Source organism: Balearica regulorum, chromosome 7, assembly GCF_011004875.1.
Source record: "Balearica regulorum gibbericeps isolate bBalReg1 chromosome 7, bBalReg1.pri, whole genome shotgun sequence".
NCBI classification, from domain to species: Eukaryota; Metazoa; Chordata; class Aves; order Gruiformes; family Gruidae; genus Balearica; species Balearica regulorum.
The window spans coordinates 9,699,289-9,718,499 of NC_046190.1; the positions used below are offsets into that span (position 1 = coordinate 9,699,289).

General features: G+C 43.9%; 1 long non-coding RNA gene across 1 annotated transcript; it reads left to right on the top strand.

Moving 5' to 3' along the window:
* Positions 1-129: 129 nt before the first annotated feature.
* LOC142602560 (uncharacterized) lies at positions 130-18,317 on the top strand. The gene is made up of 3 exons (XR_012836308.1): positions 130-243; positions 8,650-14,865; positions 14,968-18,317. It is a non-coding gene; the product is annotated as an uncharacterized LOC142602560 (long non-coding RNA).
* The last annotated feature ends 894 nt before the right edge of the window (positions 18,318-19,211 follow it).

The window sequence follows — 19,211 nt, forward strand, 5'->3', positions numbered from 1 at the left end:
CCCCCCCCCGCGTCACCGCTCGCCGCCAATCGGCATCGCGGGGGCGGAGCCGAGCCGCCCCGCTCTGCCCGCGCGCTGCCTGCCCTGCCCGTGCCCCGCCGGTGCTGCTGCCCTTGGCCCGCCTGGAGCCCCGCCTGGAGCCCCGCCTGGAGCCCCGCCTGGAGCCCCGCCTGGAGCCCCGCCTGGAGCCCATCGCTGCTCTGGCTGCGCCCTGCCTGCATCCTGCCCCGCAGCTGCTGCCCGGTACGGCAGGGCGGGTGGCCCGGGGAGGGGTCTGTGCGCAGCAGCTGTGGGGCAGGCAGGGGATGCGGGCAGGGTGCGCTCCTGCCCGCGGGGTGCACCACCGGGGACCCACCATGCCGTGGCTGCCGGTGCTTGCTGCACCCTCCGATGCTTGGTGGGAGCGGGCTGGGAGCAACAGGGAGTCAGTCGGCAGCTGTAGCACGCTCCAGAATGGGGCTTGGGAAAAGGCGGATTTGTACCCCAAATATTCACTGCAACCCTGGTCCAAAGCCAGGCTTTGTCACCGCCCCTGCAGCCCCAAGGCAGGTGGATTCCGAATCCCTGGCGGTGGGAAGATGGCATAAGTGCTGGGAGGCACATCTCATGCCAGAGATAGCCCGCACGCCTCCACTGCCCTCCATGGCCAGGCACACCCATGCGAGCTGCTGGAGCAGGTGCTCCCCCTTTTTACACCTGGAAAAAGTAAAATGCCAAATATGAGCACTGTTGGCATCATTCTCCATTGCAAAGCAATGGACATCGTCCCATGGGACATCCTCATCAGGGACAAGCCCCACACTCACAGTCCCCTGTCATCAATGCCTCCTGCCCCAGCCCAGGCACCCCCAGAGCCCTGCTGGCCGGGACCCCATATTAAACCTTCTGGCTTAAGGGGTGATGCTACCAGCTCTGTGCAGGGACTGTGGCGGTGGCTTGTCCCGTGCATCTCCCCATCGTGAGCTCTCTTTGCTCCGGCTTCCCTGGCCGTTGCAGACCAAGCCACTGCAGGGCCGGGAGGTGGAAGTTCCAGCTCCCATTTCTGGCTTTCCTCTGTTGCATCAGATAGGTCTCTCTGGATTTTTTAAAATGCAGCTAGAAGCTTTTACCCAGTCTGGTCGAACCACACTAAATCTAGGGACTGCTCTAAGTATTAGTACCGTTATTTGGTAATGAGCAATAAAGTACATGAAGCATCCCGGGCTGTAATGCCCAGATAACAGACTCTGAGCAAATCCCTGCCCGGCTCCCATCCACTTCCATGAAACTTGTTGCTAGGAACTAGTTGGGCTGGATTTTCACTTAGTTATTAAGCCCTCTATTTGGCTCCTAAGCTGGAAGATTACTCTTGGGTGCATTTAACTGTGTTTTATTCCTCTTTCAAACCTCTTAAAATAATGTGAAACAGCTGTTTGGTAAATGAGAGTGATGTCCCCTCTCTCCTTTTTTTAATCATCACCGTGTCTTACAGCAGCACCAAACATTCCCCACAGCACTCTGGGAGCAACTGAAAAGCACAGTTATTTCCCCCCCCCCCCCCCTATATTTATTCTGCTAAGACTACTCCGCTGTTCCAGCTGGACCATAAAAATCCCTTCCAGGCTTAGACTTGATTTACAAGGTCACAACCTGGGAGAAAATTATTTATTTATTTACACGCTATTTGTTTAACCCTGACTAAAGGCCACACACCAGTGTGGACCTGCTGCTTGGCAAAGTATTCCCTCATGTTCCCATGGACTTTAATTTGCTGCTCGTCATCTGCTGGACCAGAGCGCGACCCTTTTTGGTGGGAAGAGTGGGAGGCATGGCATCTTCAAGAACAGAGGGAGAACTTATGCTGAATGAAAAGCAGGAGGATTGTGGCTGGGAATATTTGTCCAGGACTGGTATCTGTAATCCTGATTTAAAATAATAATAATCTGAAATCATGTTAGGACAGTGGAACTGTGGGATAGAAACAATTTTTTATTTTCTGCATCTAGATGGAATACTTAAAGTAGGTACAAGCTCTGCGGTGCATCACCACACCAAAGCCTTCACAACTGAGGTGCTTGGATGAATTTTGTAAATATGTATAGTCCATTTTAGCACGATATCAGCCAGATAAAATTCTGGTAAAATCTTAAATCCTCTTCCCAAGATGACACTGACAGTGGGAAGCAGAGTTGGGGTACCATGTAGCTGTTTTGTTTGCTATTCCTGGAGCATCATCCATCTGTCATCTGTTCAGATCCATTATTGCTATAGTATCTTTATACAGTTAATAAATACCGTAACCTAATCAAATGTCAGCTCTTCACCTGTCAAGCTGTCCTATCAGATCTCCAGCTGGAAATCCTCATCCCACCATAAGAGAAGATAAGCTTAAAGGTTGGAGAAGTAAAGGAAATTACTTGCAAGTATGCAATAAACCAGAAGACGCATAATTGTCTGTTGCTTCCCAGTATCTTTGTTGGTTCAACAAGCATCAATGTGGAATGCCAGATCAGAGCTGGAGCCAGAATGTCTTTGGGAAACAATGCATCTCCAAAGGAAAAAATAAGCAAATTTATGATTTCTGTACAGAACATCCCTCTGGCCCTTGCAGCACAGAGCAGCCAAATAATCACTGTAGGCTTAACCCCTTTCAGAATGTTACCTTTTGCAAATCTCCTTTAACTCAAAATTTCCTTGGGGTTTTTTTTGTTTTTTTGGGTTTTTTTTGCATTTAAGACAGCTCCTTAACATGATTTTAATATAGCTCTTTGCATATTATTTAAGGATGTCAGGCCAAGAGAAGAGCTTCCAGAACTGAAATGATTTGTTTCTACTTGTTCTCCAGATCACAGTTTTTTAATGAGCAACTAATTTATTTTTCCTTTGGAAGCCGTTAAAAAAAAAACCAAAGCCAATCTCTCAGTAGTTATTGGGACAGATCAGTCTTACATTGCATAGAGTATAATGGATAGATCTGATTTGAGGAACCCTGTTGGCATGAGCCGTGAAGCTTCAATATTGCAGGAACTGAAGCGTGTTATCTAGGTATATTTTTAAACCCAATCCTTTGAGATGGTTTGTGCAGATTCCTGCTTGTCTTCTTGCCTCTCTCTTCGTGCTAAACAGATTGCAAGATGAGAGTCCTATTGCATGGGTATGCATCTACATACACAGCGCTGCCCTGGGGAACGTCAGCAGCACCAGCAGTGGGGCAGGAGACTGGGAATGGGGCTGGGCACTGGGGCTAACACCTTCCTTCGTTCTTGCAGTGGCTGGGGCAGCACTGGGGGCAGTGGATTTGCTGTTGCCAGCTTTGCGTCCTGGGTACAGGCAGGTGACTTGCTGCTGGAGACCATCGCTGGATCTCCAGGGATTGCTCTGAGCTCTTTGTACCACATCTTGGCACTCTTGCATGGCCTGTGAGGTTGGCTGGAGAGGGAGGATGTTGGCAGAGAGGTGATGAACGTTTAAAGAAGGATGGTAAGGTTAGCAGATGAGGAGACTGGAGAGGCAATTTTAGCTTGTGGAAGACATAATCTCTTAATGTAGGTGGAGGAAGAAAAAATTGTCAGGGAGAGAGAGGAATAATTTAGGTGAATACAAGGAGATTTAATGAGTGGTAATGTGATGAAAGGGAAAATTTGATATGAATATCCAAAAGAGCTTTTAGGATGTTAAACCCATTAGGTTGCCAGGAGTAGCAGTGTATGTCTCATCACTCAGGCCTTTGTAGTTAGGTTTGACAAAACTCTAATTCTCAACTTTGGATCAGATTGCATCATGTCTAAGATCTGGACGTTTCTAGCTCTTCCTTTTAGCTTTAACATGGTTTCTTACCATATCTCAGCAACCTTGGTCTTGACAAGTAACCTTCAGTTTTCCCCATGAAAAGAAAAACAAATTCTGTCATCTCTGCTACTGGGTAACCAGCTGGATTTAGGGAAGCTTTACTGGAGAAATGAAGTGAAGGAACAGTGTTTCAGTGGCTGTGAACCTGGTGTGGACAGAGCAGAAATCTCCTGTGGGCCGGCAGCCGGGATGAGCAGTTGCCTGCCAGGTGCAAGGGGTGACTGTGCAGCCAAGGATCTCATCTTCCTTATCCAGCCTTGGTCCACTCATGCCCTCATTGCAATCAAATTCAGGCACCACCATTATAAACATAATAACCTCTTAAAATATTAACTGTTTGTTCTCTTAAGGCATTATTGAAAGCCCACCGAAATGCCTGGGAGGCCTCCCATTGACTCCCAGTGAGCTTCATGTTATTTTCATTCTTTCTCTGGAGAAAAAGGGCTATATAAAAGCAAATTAAAAATGCATTTGCTGTCCCCTTTTCTTCCTGCTGTCCTCCTAAATCTCTTTGTAAACTTAGCATACATCTGAGAAACCATTTTGTGTTCACTACCTGGACAGTTTGACTATAACCTGACCTGAAGGAAAGCAGATGAGAAACAACTCTGCAAGTCTTCATGTGAAGTCATCGGGCTTCACCCTCTCTGTGTTGTCCCAGGAAGAAACTGTCACTTGGCTTTATTCGCATTGGACATTTGTTATTAGAGAAATAGAGACACGATGGAACATTGCCACAAGATCCATGTCTCTTGTTTTTAAAATAAACATCTTGGCTTTGACTTGACGTTTATTTTCCATAAATGCCTCGGCTTCAATTTGGCATTTCAGCAACAGCGGGAGGCTGTTATCCTGTGACAACATGCAATTCCATTGACATTATCTCTTGATTACATGTGACAGTGCGCCAAATACTGTATGTAGTTGCTTTTAGTTAAACAATGCCGTGAAAATATAAAACAAATGTATTAAATAACAGAGGCGACCATAATTTCCAGCCCTATACTGTGCGTGCAACACCATAATTACATGAGGTACGCTATGTAGTAATGTGTGCTATGTTAATAAGCACACTCTGAGTTTGACTTAGGGAGTCCAAAGTAGTGAATGCCTGTTAATTCCTGTTGACTGGAGGGCCGTGGTTGATGTGTTGGTTAGCATGTATAGGACTGAGCGTATCAACATTTTGAAAAGCTCTAAACCAACCCAAATACACACTGTCCTGATGCTCTGGAAGACCCTGCCACGGTAACCCAGCCCTTGTTCAGAGCATTTTTTCGTCAGGAGTCCCTCTTACAAGCATGCTGATTTATTAATTCCCTTCAGGTGATAAAAGAGATGCAATGACTATCTGTCTTTCTCATGCACTGAGTAAAAATATGCTGAGGAACAGCCAAGCCAAGGCCGCCTTCTCTCCTGAAATCTGTGTTGCATTGTTGCTGAAAAGCCAAAAGTCAGGAAAAGGCTGAGTTTGATCAGTGAGTTCAACTCCATTCAAGCCTCCCAGAATGGACTGAAGACTTTTTTTTTCCCTAGTGCTCTCAGAAGTGCCCAGATTTTAAAATATTTTCTGATTTCTACTGTAGGGTTGAGGCCAGCTCTCTATTTTTTCCTGTTTTTCATGAGAATTATGATGCTTTTTATAATCCTACCCACAATTTTAAAGAAGTGTAGGGCCCTGGACTGAGGTCTCATTAGGGGAGTGAAGGAAAGGGCTGTCGTGACTCTGGAAATATGTCTCTTTCAGAAAATGGGCTTGGTCTTGTACGTGCAGAAGATGTTCGAACTGGGAGTAAAACTTCTGGCTCATGCCAGATATATTTATTTGTCATACAGAGGCCTAATACAAAAGGAGTGGTACCAATTTATGCTAGTTGAAGAGCTGGGTCTTTGTCTATCTAGCTGATAGTTTTCAACATTTCCTCCCCCAGCCTCGCTCCATCCGTCTCAGAGGAGGTCTGTAGTTCAGCTTTGAAGTATCTCACCCAGGAGAAATTCCTATTAGTGACACTTTGCCATCTGCATGATCTAGACTTGCTGTTGCTGACTGGGCACCTGACTGATGTCCCAGTTCCAAGAGTGCTTCTACCACTGTGTTACCATTCACAGGTAATGAATTCTCCCTGGGCAAAAGCAATGTTCCAACTTTGCTAAGCATAAGCCAGGTTTGGTGTTCCTGGAAGCAGAGTGTTCTTTTGCTATTAATGCAACTTCCGTAAAGTTAATACCCATAATTATTTTGGTTTGACAGAACCGTTTTATTAATAATCTGGACTAATATTAATCTGGGGCACTAATAATGCACTCATTAATCCAGATTATAACTCAGAGTTGCCTTTACATGCACAATTTGCCAAGTCTCACCGTCTGCATCTCCCTATACTTCGTTGACAACCCAACTTCTAGACAGAGACCCTGGCACTGTGAGAAAAGCCTGACAAAGGCTGCCTCTTTTTTAAGTATCAGCAATTCCTTTGAGAGGGGTGGTGAAACATTTTACAGCAGGCCAGAAAACACTGCAGTGGCCAGAGCCTTTGTTTATACAGAGAGAATGTGGTCGGAGAACAGAGCAGAGAAGTGATGACTAGGAATCCTCTGAGATTTTAGTCTATTCCTGCTTCAACACATACTGGCTGCAAGAAGTTACTTTATTTCTCCATCCTGAAGCTTACCCATCTGCAGGATGAAAGTTGCACACTTTGGGAAATATAATTTCAAATTTTAATTAGAACAAAAAGCTAATCCTTTACAAGCACCCACTAAGGTGTGGATGTGAGGTGCAGTGAAGAGGCACAGTGACAGTGTTTTGGTGTCAAGCAACATGCTGGTTAGTGAAGTGTGTAAGTCAAGAAACCATTTCTTTCCCCTTCACATCGTGGAGGACTATAGCATGTATGCTAGTAGCTAGAACGTGTAAAAAGACTAATTCAGAAGGCTAGGGGTGGAACCAGCATTTTCAGATGTGTGGGAAATCTGTAGATATGTTCTGGATGGCAAAAGACTGACTTGAGTAGCATGGCTGGGGGTCCAGCTCCGGCTGGCTGTGATGGCGGGCGCATGGCTAAGACTGATTTAGATGTCTGGGCAGCCCCGTGTTGTTGGCTGAGTGCCTCCAGATGTAGGACTGATGCTTTGGATTCTCTAGGGAAATGAGTTAGGGCTCCCACTGGGAGAAAATATATTCTGGATTTTTTAAGCAAGAGAAGTCAATGACAGTTCACGCTAACTTAGGGCAATACCCTGGGAAAGAGCTCTGAATAGCTGAGACTGTGTCACAACATGTGAAAAAGCTGAATGGTTATTCCGTTTTGGTGGCATTAAGAGTGCCTTTTGAAGCTTTTGGGGAATGCCGAGTTGCAAATTTTATTTTTTGAACCTGTCTTTCAGGTAGTTCATAATGTTCAGTGACAGACTTTTTCTAAGTAATGATTCTCCTAAGTAGCCTTGGTAACTTTTAAGTCAACTTTGATTTTTATTTTTTTTTTTGGTTAAGAGGAAAAGCAAGTCTTGCCTTAGATTTCATAAGCAGTAATCGCTGCCTATTAGCATCCATCTGTAGTCCTGTGTGTCCTCTCAGTTAGCTATCAAATACACAACACTAACCTGCCATGCCACATGCTCAGCATGCTACGTGTTGGACAGAGCAAAGCTACTTTAAAGTAATGAGGGATGTACCCCTCCAAAAAGTGTGGTGATCCTGACTGCTTTTATTTGGTGCAAATAATCATAGGATTAGCTAAAAGAGAAAGAAATAATAGGATGCATCAGTGTTAGATGGAGGGCTTGCAGAGCCATGTGAGGTTGCTATTATGGAACATAAGAAAATCCAAAAGCCAACACTTATCTTAAAAAAAACGCATCCATGGAAATCTATTGCAACAACTTTGATCTAATTCTGTGGGGTTTTTTTCCTAACCTGTTGCTTTGGACCTCTCTGATAAATGTCTTTGATATTTGTTTCTGGAAACTGCTGAAAAATTTTAAACATCCTTCACATCAACATGTAGTCAATACATGTCATTGAGTAAAAACTGCTGTGGTTCAATTGTCACAGAATAAGTGGTCATAGAATCATAGAATGGTTTGGGTTGGAAGGGACCTTAAAGATGATCTAGTTCCAACCCCCCTGCCATGGGCAGGGACACCCTCCACTAGAGCATGTTCCCCAAAGCCCCATCCAGCCTGGTCTTAAACACTTCCAGGGAGGGGGCCTCCACAACCTCTTTGGGCAACCTGTTCCAGTGCCTCACCACTCTAAGGGTAAGGAATTTCTTTCTAACATCTAATCTAAACTGACCCTCCTTCAGCTTAAACCCATCACCCCTTATCCTATCAAGGACAAAAAGTCGACTTGCACCTACCTCAGATCTGAGTGAACTGCCTGCTACCAATTAATGTACTGCCCTGGCCGACTTGCAGACCACCGGCGTCCTCTGGCAAGTGGGAAAGGAGAAGTGCTGGAATCCTGTTGTACCTTCTTCTAAACACATTCACTGTGTGTAGCCAATGCTTGAAGTAACACATCTGCTTCTAGTAACCCCTTCTTACTGGCTATGAGACACTTCTGCTGACCATTTCTTGGTGGCCTTGGTACTGCTGGTTTGGATTAAGCTATTTGTCACCTACGCACTTTGCTCTTCAATAGTTGCGGACCAAGGCATGCACTTTTTTTTTTTCTATCTATCACAAAATCATGCTGAGATAGTGATAAATTGCCTCACTGTTCACCAGTTAGCTTATCGATTTGTAGTAACAAATTAAATTATGATATTCCACCTCTGCAGGTAACAGCGTATTTCTGATGGCAAATCCTCTGTTTAGGTACCACCCATTGGGAAGTATCTCTTCAGCCTGCATTTAGCACCAGACACCTGGTATGGTAAGGTGAAGTGCTCAGCATTCCACAGTTTCCTGGAGGTAAAGTGGATAAACATGTGTTCTGTACTTCTGAATATCTGGCCAGAATGTAAAGCTATATAACTACATCTTTCAATAAAATGACCATGGTCTTAAAGCACAGCTATGACTAGAAATAGAGCTGAAGCGACCTTGGGTCTGGCTTTGGTCTCAACATCTGTCTTTTCATCATAAATTGTCCTAACGTCTTTTTTGAGCTAAATTACTCTCCTGCATTTAAAACCCTCTGTTGTGTTGGCATTGGAGTCTGACAATAATCTTGTCTGACTATAGTCTTTGCTCAGAAATTTGTATCCGATTTTCTCTCTCTATTACGAACTCCATAAACTCCCAAGGAACAGACCATGATCCAGGTGTCAGCCCGGCGCTGGCAGCTCCAGTCCGTCCCTACGCCTTTCCTGGCAAGCCGTGCTGGTGGTGCAAAAACGCCAAAGACTTCAGGGCTCCTTCATGGATGGTGAAGCCATAACACTGGTGAAGTAATAAGGTTAATAATTTTAAGGTCTTAAAACTAAAGAGATGGCAGAGGGGAGCCTCTGATCCAGCCTGGTAGTGTTAGATCAGATTCCCAGGGATTTGGGGAAGACTGGAGGGTACTTGGCCCCTTGCAGGATTAGGCCATCAGTGAACAGCCCCCCTGAAAATTACAAAGCTTTCTTGTGAGACTCCTCAGGCTATAATTAATTTAAATTATTTTATGAAAGAGGAGGGAAACAACATGCAGCATTAGTGTTAGTAACCTCCTCAATATGATGCCTCTTCACAGGGATGTCCCCAGTAGAACAAAATATATTTCTCTTGAAATGACATTGCCTTTGACAACAGATCACAGTATTTGCCACCTTAACCATTCTACCAAGTTTTATGATTAGAAAAATTGGCCAAATTCTAGAATTATTTTTTTTAATTAAAAAAGATGGAGAGGGATAGTCAGTGTGAGTATTTCACCAAAGTTGTACTGACTTCACTGGAGCTTTACTGGCAGCATTTAACACAGGTCTGCCAGTCCTATTCTAGTTTTGTTCAGCATCGATGAAACAATCATTCTTGAGTCCTATCTCAATTTTCATTTTAAGAACGTAATTTGGAATTCAGCTTAACTAGACCTCCCTTTTCCCCCTCCTCTTCAATCAGCAAGACATTTAATAATATACAAATACCTCACTGTGGCTTCAAGCTAAATTCATTTATGACCAAGTGACATAAATGACACCTGCAAGAAATTCTTGATATACCTGCTGCTTCTATACAGTGCCTTTGGACAAAAAGGGAGATTAACTTTTTTTTTTTTTAAAGTTTTCTCTGTTAACTATTATACTTAATGCATATAACTCCCTCATATCTGAGTAGCAAAAACTTACACTTGCCAATAAATTTATAAAGCATTAGTAACAATGCCATAATTGCATCTAATAAATACTCTCCCTGCCCTCACTGGGCTTTTGTGAAGCTGAATAGCAGTGAACCACTTTGCAGTCCTCATCTGAAAGGTCTCCTATAGACAGAATAATATTACTATTTTAAATAGCAGAACTGTTATTGAGACACCTCTGTGTTCAAGCTGTTCTTGACAGTAACCACAGGCTACTCACTGCAGCCTGGAAATCTGAAACTGCTAAGCTCATAGTTAGCTTAGCTATTCTCACTCAGCAAACACCTTGTTCCCTATGATTTATTTATCCCTTTATTCTGCAGTCTATCCAGGAATGAGATTGGAGCTTTTTTTACACATTAATTATTCATAATGATTCAAGGAGTTTGTTTATGCAAACGTATTTCAGGCCACAGTCTCTCTATGAACTCCTTGCGTTCCTAATTGAGTTATTTGCTGTTCGTCATGTGCTGTCTGCAGAACTCATGGATCACTGCAAACCATATGATGTGGCATTGCTTTTGTTCTCTGATGAGTCTCAAACCCGGGAAAGGTGTTTCTGGAAGGCACAGGAGGGCTTCTGACATGAACATTAGGGCATCTTGGTGTTTCCCAGGTCTCTGCAGCTTTCATCTGACTGCTTCTGAAATCACAAATTCACTCTCATGTATTTTTGGGGACTGGGCTGACCAGCTGGCATTGCTCTCAACTTTTTACTTCAGTTGCTACTAGCAGTTGTACTACAGTGGAGGTCTGTGTTTGAGAGTGAGATAGGAGAATGACTGAATCTGGCACATGGTAACACAGGTGCTCTCCTACAGACCTAAACCAGGCTAGTTAGGTCAAAGTTAGGAGGGGAATCAAAGGGCCAGGCAGGGTAAATGACTTTCCCAGTGGCACCCAGAAGGACTGTTGCAAGGTTGGACTGCAGCTCACGCCTTCAGCATCTCCATCAGTGTTCAGTCTGTGGGATTACTGCCTACTGATTCCACCAAACTTGTCTTTTTCTCTTTATACCCATTTCCTGTTCTTACTACTCTTGGCACCAGTTACCGCACCATGAAAAGACATTCTTGTGGGAGTAGGACTAAGGGGGTAGGGCTCGTTTCTTTCTCATTGAAATCCTCAGTGATAATCCTGACATGCACATGCTGTAAGATCTCTGGGGAATGGTGACCACTCTTACACAAGCATCACAAGCAGGAGTTACATGCAAGACCTAAAATAATCCCTCCATTCTATTGAAAATAGAGTAGCAAATCAATGCCTGGCATTAGTCTGCTGGCAATGCCTGTGTCCAGATTTGGGTGCCAACTTTTAGAACTATGTGAGCCTAGTGGCATGATCCCAAAAGCAAGCAGTGAGAACAACCAGAGGCCTTGACACTGTAGCTGGAGTGGAAAAACTGAAAGAACTGGGTTTGTTTACTCCGGAGACATCACTAAGGGGACACAATGACAGTGTAAAATGTTCCTGCAACGAAGAGAGGAATAAACTGTTCTCAACTGGATACAGGACAAGAAGGAACGGGCATACATTGCACCAAGAGACATTTAAGCTGCAGTGGAGACAGCTGGACTCCAGTCTGGGTTGCTTGGGAAGGGAGTAACTTTGTGCGATTAAATGAGGTCTCCAGGTTAGGAGCATCACCGAACTTTAGAGTTGAGACTTCTTCTGTATGTAGTAAAGTGAGATGGTAATGTTGGCTGTGCTTCAACTCTCTTTGAAGCAGCTTTTAACTCTACATTGATTAGTCAGAGAGCCCAGTTTCCTACGTTAGCCAATTCATCTAAGTGCCTGAAGTTAAATGGGATGGATCTGGACCTCAGTGACTTACTTGCCTTTACCCTATGACTCATCATCAAACCCTGTGGGTCCTATGTCATGGTCTCTAGTTTCTGCTTTCATCCTTGCTTTTCAGTTTCCTTGCTGCGTTCAGCAGCGAGTCTTTGCTTTACAGAAGTTTGAACAACCTTAGCATAATACATATTTCCTGTTCTTCAGGAAGGTTAAAGATTTGCTTATTACACCAAAGGGTTTAATGAATTGTCCTTTGAATATATAAACATGATTCTGAAGGCTCTATCAGCTAAACCATTTCTCTTCTAAAGTAATTGGTAATGAATAACATTTTACCTAGTGGGTCATATTCCAATGTAAGTGCTAAAAAGCCAGATAAATGGAAAGTAGAATTTAGTTCAGTTTTCAAAGATTCTTCATAAATATGAGCAATTAGGGTAAAAAAATAAAAAGATACAACATCCTAATAATCTGTCCTATCAGGTCAGAAGATGCAGCATTAAAAAAAAGTCTATCTGTAACCCCATTACTGTGGACAAAGGCAGTACTGGGGAATTGTCTAAGGTTAATTAACAGCGAACACTGTTTTGCAGCAGAGCAAAGATCCCCTCCCCACAAGAATCATACTGGCCTAAAACTCTTGAGGTTGTACCTTTAGAAAAACAGGTCTGTCTAAAACTCTCTGTTTCTTTGTTGTTTGGGGTTTTTTTTCCTGAGGCTTTGGGGTGTGCTTGCTTTGTTTTTATATTTAGGCATTGTATAGGCATCATGTGCCTATAAGGAAGTAAAAGATGAGGATTTCCAATGAACTCTCTGGAGCTGAAACTGGGAAAAGCATGAGCCTGAGATTTAAACCTGGAATCAAAACACCTTGGAAAAGCTGCTGCAGGTTCTGTCTGAATGGTGGGACTTTGCGGCAGCATGACAGGAGGTCTGTAACATGGCATTGCTGTCCTCATGCTTCCACGCTCCCCGTTAGCGGCAGGGAGGAATGCTGATGGGCTGACTGCGAAGCACGATGATGATTCTAGCCTGTCTTCTCAAGGAAACAAGACATAAACTCAGACTCTTGGTGATGTGCAAACAAACAGGTCTTTCCTCCTGGTGGCTAATTTCAACTAAGGTTGACAGAGGACAAAAGATCTCCAATTAAATAAGCTCCTGGAAATGTTAATGGCAATAGGAGATGGGTGAAGAGAAACTGCTAGTGCCTCACTTAGGGAAAGGCAGCCGCACAGCTCCTTTCATAGCAGATATTGAAGAATCCACACAGCAGAGACATATTTGAAATGAAGCTTCCCACAGTTTTAATTTTCACAGGAGTAATTGTTTAAAATAGATGTGGTTGGAGTCGTGGCACGTAGAGGATCTGCTGCCTCCTACTCCTGGTCTCCCCAGCCCCGAGTACTGTGAACCCCTTTGCTTCCTATCGACAAGTTAAAAAAAAAGGCAAGTTAAAACATCTCCTTGGAATTACATTTCTCTGTCCTGTATTTGTTCCCTACATCTAATCTTTATTTCATACTCACTGTGGTTATTGTTACAAATTAGAATTGACTTTTTTTTTTTTGATTGCCAGCTCAACCAGGTCTACTTGATACCTTATAATCAAGCTGCATTTTTCTTCCAGCTCTATAAACAGCGAAGCTCCTGGACTCAGCTAGACCATAGCCACTGCTCTTACACTGCTGTAAAGGCATGAACTGTATCAGAGCACAGCTTGCTCCTGCAGCTGCTTTGGCTCCAGAGGGGTGTTTGTGTCAGTAAACTAATCACACATGACTTGGACAAGAGGCAGGCAGGAGCAGATAAGGGGCTGTTTTTGCAGAGTCCGTTCTTTGTCCGTGACCATGTTTTGGTGAATGAAATCATCGCAGTGCAGGCAGCAGTGTGACTGAACAGGAAAGGAGCTTGGTCGCCCCTTAGTTTCAATCCCCACTTGGTTATGTGCTCCAGCCTTGGACAAGTCATTTAACCCTTGTGCAACTTCTCTGAGCAGTAAAATTTTGTGTAAGAACAGCGGCCTGTTGTCTAGAGGTGGTGAGCTTTAATACCTTTAAAAGTAACATATATACTAAACAGCCAAGCCAATGGGAAACATGCTTTAGTTTCCACTTAGAAAAGAAAAAAACCTTCCCAGTGATTTCCTTATATGTGTGACAGAATAGGAAGAAATAGCATTTTTTGTAGTCCAAGATTTGTCCCTCCAGTATGAGTGGTAAGCTAATACCTGGGACATTGTTAGTCCGAGTGCCATGAGCTACTTGCTGCACAGTGTAGTTCTATTACAAAAAAATATATCCTGTGTCTCTTTCATTAGTCATTTTGGTGAGTGAAATGGAGACAGTCTGTCTGTGGGTGCTGCTCACAACATATCAGCCTGGCTTTCTCCCTCCAGAACAGCCCTTGCTTCCCAGACCCTGCTTTGAAACGAAGCAGTCCCCTTTTGTTTCCCTGGGTAAACACCATGACCATTTGTAGCTTGATGTCCCAGGTAAGTAAGAATCTTTTATTCTTTCTGGTTTTATGGGGTGCTCACAGTGGCCACCTGTCTGACCCATGACTGATTTTGAATCACCGTGAGAAGGAATGTGGCCAGGGAGGAAAAATCTTCCAGCCATGTTGGACCTCCAAGTCCTTGACATCCTGCACAGTCGGCAGAACATAACATTTCTTAATGGAAACTGGGAGGGAAAAGGGAACTTCAAAGAAAGGACTCAAAATACATGGAGGGCTTTTTAGCCCTCAAAATACATGGAGGGCCAAATTTAGAGGTAAGGCCCCAATGTTTACTTGCGTTGTCCAAGGAGAAGTGAGACACATTCTCACTATAGAACTTCTGGTTTCACCAGAGATGAAAGCTTACCTCCAATTGAGATCAGAAGAGCTGGGACTCCGTCTCTGGTGACTGGATGACCAGCAGGAGCCATTCTCAACAGCCACAGTGGGTGAGCTATGGTGTGCCCTCCTGGGATTGAAAGCAGGTGTGCCTCCAAAACAGGACCTAGTTTGGAAAATGTGATTGACTGCATGTGTTCTTAACTTCACAGGAAGATGATTGCAGAAAGGAATGGGGCTCAGATGATGTGCTGAAGAATGGCTTTGAACAAGACACTTGAACATATCTAGGCCAGCTGAAGAAGAAGGAGGAATATCAAGCAAAACTTCCTCCTAGTGTGATCTAGTAGGCTATGGAGTAGTCTTAGAGAAGCAGCAGAGATCCCCAACATTAGAAAGTAGAACACAAATGTGTTCAGTCACGCTCCAGCAGAAAGGTATGGACTATTCCCGCTTTTGGAATTCAACGTTGAAAGAACTGTCTGCTTTGAGAGAGAGAGACAACGCTGAGACTAGAGGACACTAGCTAGAGATTTATTTTTGTAAAACCAGAAGACCCATGGACAGGCTGATCCACGCAGTTTATTAAACATGGCAGGCTGACCTCCATTGTTCCTTACTGTTGAATATGTCTTCCCTGCAAAGCTCAAAAATATGAATCTTTATCAATTAAACAATGCTGGATATAGTTTTAAAACCTTGCTCAAGAGCCACATCCAGAAACTCAAGACAGCTGGCTGGATCTGAGCCAGTGGGTTTTGACTTAAAAACAAAGAAAAACCCCTTGTGAACTGAGAGGTCCATTACTATCAGTTTGTCTTTGTTGGAAAAGAACAGTTATCTGCTTCCTTAGGATCAAAGGTAAATAGTTCATGACCACAAGAGAAAAGGAAAAAGGAATCCTCTAGCCAGAGAACTTAACATTTTGAGGCAGCCTGTTGTCAGGTCATGGCATGGTGTTCCCATTGTCACTGGTCTGATTAAACAGGGAAATAGGTTAAAAAAAAAAAAAAGAAGCAGCTCAGAATTTTTCACAGGCACTGGCTTCTTGCAGTGATCAGCATCCAGGGTCTTCAGGTTGTGACTGTTGGACTTGTACACTGTCCCTTCAATTTCAACTTACCCGGTCTGAGTGGGTGAAGAGTACTGTGCCATGACTCACATTTAGCGTGTGTGTTTATTAGCACTTTTGTTGAGTTCTCTTCTACTTCTCTCCATTGCTCATCTCTTTTACAATCTCAAGACATTAGACTGTACTATATGTTTGATCCAGAGGTTCCTCTTGCACGTTTCCTGGTTGGATAGGTTGAATGTGGCATTGCAACCATGCAGAAAAGTCAGTTTGCAGGTGTTAGGTCTGGCTGGAATAGCTTCCTCTGTACAAGGTGGATGCATGAAGAGAGGGGGCAAGATGTGTCTGTAGGTCCTCGGCTTCTGTGCCTGCCCTTCCTAATTCACCTCTGTTTACCCATAGCCTGCTGAGGTAGGGCAGGGAGTTGGGATCTTGACCAGGTAGGCGTTGCTGACTCACTGCATGGCTGACCATCCCTTGTGCTGATCAGTGCAGGTTCTGGAGAGTGTTGTGTGTCAGGGAGTCTGTTATCACTGGGAGGACACATAACTGCTTGATACTGAATAAAGTGCCTCTGACTGAAAGTGCTGCAGGGGCATGAGGGAAGTATTACGGAGTACTCTGTAGCTGATGGTGTTGCAGAAACTGGCTACTACCTGTAAGCAGGCAGAAGAGTAAACAGAAAGTCCAACTACTGTTACTATCACAATTCCCCTCTTAAGCCCATTTGCAACCAGTCAGCCTGAGGTTTGCCGCATGATATTTCCCCCCGCAAGTAGTCATTTGCATCAAGGAACCTGTCCTGATGCTGCTTTCCTACAAGCGCAATAATCCAGTCTGTGTTCTGGGTGGAGATCTGCATGGTGACACTGTAACCCTCATATTTCATTCTACAGACTTGCATTTAATGTGTAGATTAGATTTTGATTTTCTGGAGAGGCTCTTGCTAATTTAGGAGGACTTTGGATTAGTCCATGAGACCTACGCCAGACCATGGAAACAGCCTACACAGACCCTCTTCTGTGCCTCATGGCTTCTGTCTCATGCCCACTAGAGCAGTAGTGTCCATCAATACAGATGGGAAAGTTTGGATCATTTCATCAATAGCAGATAATTTGTCTCTACTGTAATTTCGTTTCAGACTCTGTGCTGCTTTTCTCCTCAACACAGTGAAATCTATCAAGTGTTTATTGCTGTCCTGGTTACCTTTCAACACATTAACAATGCAAAGAATCCCCCATTTTTTATCACATTCATTGTCATGACAACACGTTTGTGTTCTGTTGCTTGTCATTTTATATCCTCTAAAGCTGAGGAAAAAATAGTGCTGTACTTCAGCTCTATGAGCCACAGGACTTTACACTCCTATTCTGCCCTGAGCCCTTTCCTGAGCTCATGTCAACTTCTGTTTACTTCCCCTTCTTTGGGGAAAACAGGAGGAAGGGGCCAAGCAATTTAAGTATGGGGTGTTGTCAGGACGGGCCAAAGGGGGAATGAAGGGAAAACAAGAAGTGGCATCAAAGTGATTGAGGCAAACCTCCACTGTCATAGCAGTGATATATGGGATAAATCCATCGATCCTCTTCTCACTTTGGTTGCATAAACATGACAATATATTTAGGTAATCCATTGTCTCTCAGCCTTCCCTTTGCTACAAGGTGTTACAGCTTGATGGAAGAAGGGAATCCTACTTTCTGAGCAACTTTTGTCTGTCTTACCCTCAGTTTCCCCATCTGTAACTGAGGAAGCAATTTGAGCCTGCTTTAATATGCTACATAAGCCAGGGATTATGTTTCCATGGACAGGGGGTGTCTTCCGGTAATGGGATCGTGCCTAATGCTATATTCTGGCTGCTATTCTTCTAAGCGCTAAAGACCCCATCTAAATTCTAGAAAAATGCCAGTGATTATGTTAATAAATATGACAATCCCAACGGATTTGAAATAGCACTTCACAGCTTTGACAAGCCTGCCTCAAAATTTCCGTGCAAGTGAGAAAGTTAACACCTGGCTGGGAAGTTTATTAAAACTGCAAATGTTAATTTGCTTCTAGCCAGACTTGGGTCACTCTGCAAGAAAATTGCACAGAGAGGTTTGACCCAAAACACTGCATTATTTGAAGAATACTTCAATTTCAAGAATATCTGAATTGGTGAAAATTTTAATGGAAATAATTTTTAGAATTAGAATACACCACTCAGAGCCTACCTTGATGCTACAGTTTTCCAAAGTGGCCTGGTGGATGTCACCAGGGATTTTACTTATGATCACTGCATGGAAAGTTCCTGTTACACACTTTATTTATTATTTTTCCCTAAGAGAACTAGTACTTCTCCTTGCACTTGCAGTGCCATAGCAAAAAGCACTTGAGAGCACCACCTGTGATGAAGTTATGTTCGACACATAATGATATGTAATTGGAAGTGCAGTTGTCTCTGGGAAAAGAATCTGCAGCCTTAAACTTCCTCCCAAACCGCTTATGACCATAGGACTGTTTTCTGCATTACTAACACATAACACAAAGGTTTGTGTTGCCATTTGTGTTGCTATGACCGTGGAGGTTTGCCTCAAACACTTTGATGCCACTTCTTGTTTTCTCTTCATTCCCCCTTTCAGCCCTTGGCAAGTGAATGGTGCCACATAGTAAGATCTGGATATTAAGTGGGTGGAGTGTCCTTTCTTTGGCCTGATCCAGTGAAGATATAAATCAGTCACGTTTCCGAGTTTCTTAATCTAATTCGGTACCTCAAGCTGTGGCTGCTGGGTTCGGGCAGGATCCTGGAGTATCATATCTGCAGCTGCCCTCACTTCAACTCTCATAACTCCAAGTCGCTGTGGCTCATCAGGGTGACAGACTGGAGTAAGACAGGTGGACCGCATCTCCTGGTGAGGTTCTTGCCATCCCTTTTTTCTGTCATTCTGTATGACAACAGAGTTTGGCCCGGTACAACTATCTGTGTTGAATTTCCCCAGCACACAGCAAGTTCTGCCCTTCCTGGTACACGACATAACTTGTTCCCGTACCCCAGGGACACAGATATCATCCCAGCGGATCTGTCCGGATCTCTCTGGCTCTGTCCCTCCGCAGGGTGAGGTCATTTGGGTGCCAAGACTCGCAGATCCTCCCTCTCAGCAGCTGATGTTACTTTGGCATGAAGAGAAAACAAAGTAGGTTAAGCTTGATTTTAATTAAATATTTCCTGCTTTCACAATGAAAGTGGAAAACACATGTGGGTGTCTCCTCACTAAGTATGAAGGACAAAACAATGCTTTATAGGAATGGAGCAGATGTTAAACCCTTTGGCACATCTTGTCCAGCTCACTTTCCTTTGAAGTTGGGCTGGGGTGATTTACTTAAAATGCTTCCCTCCTGTGCGTGTCATAG